Source organism: Pteropus vampyrus, unplaced genomic scaffold (assembly GCF_000151845.1).
Source record: "Pteropus vampyrus isolate Shadow unplaced genomic scaffold, Pvam_2.0 Scaffold324, whole genome shotgun sequence".
NCBI lineage: Eukaryota > Metazoa > Chordata > Mammalia > Chiroptera > Pteropodidae > Pteropus > Pteropus vampyrus.
In genome coordinates this window covers 1146172-1149881 of record NW_011889105.1, presented here as the reverse complement: position 1 = coordinate 1149881, position 3710 = coordinate 1146172, and the positions used below count along the sequence as shown (strand labels likewise).

Here is a 3710-nt window from a genome sequence, read left to right as displayed (position 1 = left end):
AATAATTTTTGAATTGATCTAATTTAATATAGTAATCAGATAGTCATTTCTCCATCATTTTTTTTTCCCATGCTTAGAATTCATTAGTAACCCTATTGAAAAATGATTCTTGCTCTTTTCTTCTTTTACTTTCAGTGCTGTTTTTGGCTCCTTTAATAAAATGAGTCATTCCTGGAATGTTCAGTTTGTTTTATGGTTGTGGCACTCCAGGAGAGTGGGGCAGCTCACCTGCCCCACTCTATGGCTGATTCTAGCTGGAAAAGTCCCCTAGCATCTGTGTCTGTAAAAAAAGTCCATACAAAAGCAAAATAAATCATTTTTCTACCTCATTTCTTCTGTACATTAAAGGCTGATCACCTACAGTCATGACCTTGGCCCTAAATTGTGTTACAATATCTGATCTGAAGGCGCAAAGCAAGATCAATACCTGCCATCATAAAAGTCAATGGAACATAAATTAGGAAGAGAATATTTTCTAACTCTAGCCCCAAGTAGTAACTGTTTGGGTGCAAGCCATATTGTTGGTCAGAGAAAAGAGAAAGCAACTTTACTTAGCAACAGTGTAGACTATATTAGGATTACATTATATGCTATTCCTAGTTCTCTTTATTGATCTCCAAATAATGAATCTAAGCGTGACGATGCTCTCTTAAAGTTTTTCAAGATTTTAGTACTAAAATGTTATCAGAAAGTTTCTAACCGTGACTAGAGAAGTATGTGAAACTAATCCAGGCAGAGGGGTTGTTGGCTATGAGGATTTTGAGCATAAAAACTGATTTTGGCCAGCCCTAAGATGAGGTCTTACCTAATACTTACAAGAATGCTTTACAGTTGTAATTAAGTTGGCTGCTGATGAGCAAATGCACCTCCTTTTTTCCTTCCTTTGGCCATCATGCCTTTCCCTGATATGAAGCCTAACCTTTTTGAATTTACAAAATGGAAATAAATATATTTTTTCTCATTTCTCATTAACACAGATTTTTTTTTTGGAAAATAATTCAAGAAACCCACAAGAGTAAAAGAAGAAAATAAATCTTGCCTATTATGCTATCACTCAGCGATAATTATTGAATGCATGTTAGCATATCTGTTTCGTCTTCTTTTTTTATGCTCTAACACACATATTTTTCAAAAGTGCAAACATAATATAGGTAGTATGTGATCTTTATGAGAACCAAATAAATAGCACTTCTCCCCACCAGTTTTGAATCAATTGAGAATTAGCAACAAAGGTTTAATGTAAATGGAGGTCAAAATATCTTATCAGTTACTGATACATTTCTAAGGTTGGAGGATGTTTTATGGCTGCAGTCAGGAGAACTTCCTAATACTGAGACTTATTATCATATAGGTCTAATTAGATCACTTAAAATAACATGTCTATCTTCAAATAGTGCTTTACTATGTGTCCTTTCGATTGAATGGAATACAAAATTAAAATTTAAAAATTAATGTAAGCTGAACAGCAACAGAGAGGAGAGTCCACAGAAATCCAGTAGAACCCCAACTACTTTAGCTCACAAAGGCAGGAATTGATGCAAGTCCAGGGACTGGTTACTCTCTGGGATTTCATAATGATATATGGGGGTAGAGTTTACGTATACTATTTTAATTTTTGATGGTAAAGTCACTGTTTTAGTTTCTGTATTAGTTACCTCAGTAATTTCCAGTATTAGTATTAAACTTCTATCTCTGGCTGTATCAACTTTCAACTGTATATCCAGACTCCCAATATCCCTTTCTTTAAAGATGAGCCCATTAACATCCTTTCCCTTTCTTTAACCTCTCTTAAGTCTGGTGAGGTCATCATAGGGGAGATAACTTGAATATATTTTTGTAACCATGATTAAAATCTTCCATGCTGTGTATAAAAAAAAGTTTGTGTTTTTATGATATGTAAAATTTGTTAATTGCTAAACAAAAGTACTCTGATTATAATTCCTTTTCTATATTTCAGTATTATAAATCCCACTCACGTGAAGAGTCTCCTTCGTACACTCCACCAATGAATGAAAACATGCCTCATTTTAGTTACTTCACCTATGGTCCATGACATCTTCATATGGAATTTTATTATTTTCTGGAGTTTTTTTCTTTTCAGATTTTAAAAGTTTATTTGCATATTTAAAAATTGTGCATTCCAATAATTAAAACAATTTGGATAGCAACCCCCAATATATATATATTACATAATATATATATGTTATATATATAATATATATATATATATATATATAAATAGCACTCTGATTAAGCTGCATTTTACAGCCTGCAAGATGCCTTGGACCAGCTTGATTTTCACTCTAGATTTCACTTTCGTCCCATCCGTCTTTTCTGCCTTCACCAACATGCAAGTTCTTTTCCTTCCCTGCCAGCCACAGGCAGGTGGGAAAGGTGGGTGTGGCCTTCGTTGTCAGTAGTTCTTGGATATGAAAAGGGGGCAGCACAGTCATTTAAACTTGATCCAAACTCTTTGCATCTTATAAAGTTAAACAGCTAAAAGAAGTAAAATAAGAAGACAATGCTTGTGGAATGTACAGTGCATATTGGCGGTGCGTGCCTCATTACGATTCGCCTGCTTGCTTTTCCTGTTCAATCATTTCTTTTGATGGCAGTGGGTCTTTCTTTTGCATTTCTGCCTTCTTCAATTTTGACTTATCGAATTTCTCAATCTCAGCCATATCGGGTTTGTCAGACATGGTTGCAGAAGAAGCTGAGCGAGGCAGCGAGGAGTGAATTGGATCTGCTCTCTGGCTGTCGGTCGCGGAGTCTGGAGTTGTTTTTTTTTTTTTTAACAGCTGTATTGGGATATAACTTATCTACCATAAAACTCATCCATTATAAGTATACAGTCGATGATTTTTCAGCAACTTTATAGAGCTGTGAGCTCATCACCTTATTTAGGGTTAGAATATTTCCATTGCCTCCAGAAGTTCCCTTGGGTTTCTTCCCAGTCAATTACTGCTGTCACCCCCCAGCTCCAGGCAAGGACTCATCTGTTTTCGGTTTCTATCAATTTGCCTTTTCTGTATACTTTGTAAAAATGGAATCACATAATATGTAGTCTTTTGTTTCTGGTATGTTTCTGAGGTTCATCCATATTGTTGTTTTAACTTTTTTGTTGCTAAGTAGTATTCCATTGTATAGATATACCATATATTTTTTTAATTTTTGTTTTTCAATTAGAGTTGACATTCAGTATTATTTTATATGAGTTTCAGGTGTACAACATAATGGTTAACCATTTATATAATTTGCAAAATGATTTCCCTGATTAGTACCCACCTGGCAATATAAATGGTTATTAAAATATTATTGACTGTATTCCCTATGCTGTATTTCACATCCCCATGACTATTTTGTGACTACCAATTTGGACTTCTTAATCCCTTCACCTTTTTCATCCAGCCCTCAACCCCACTCCCATCTGGCAATCACTAGTTAGTTCTCTATATCTATGAGTCTCTTTTTGTTTTGTTTATTCATTGTTTTGTTCTTTAGATTCCACATGTAAGTGAAATCATATGGTATTTGTCTTTCTCTGACTTATTTCATTTAGCATAATACTCTCTAAGTCCATCTATGTCGTTGCAAATGGTAAGATTTCATTTTTTTTTTTTTAATGCCTGAGTAGATATACTGTATTTTGTTTATCCATTTACCACAAGTTAAGGGGCATTTAAATTATTTCCAATTTTTGGCTATTATGA

General features: G+C 34.3%; 1 pseudogene; it reads right to left on the bottom strand.

Annotated features, from left to right (window-relative positions):
• Positions 1-2336: 2336 nt before the first annotated feature.
• On the bottom strand, positions 2337-2763 carry LOC105304000 (annotated as a pseudogene).
• Positions 2764-3710: the final 947 nt, after the last annotated feature.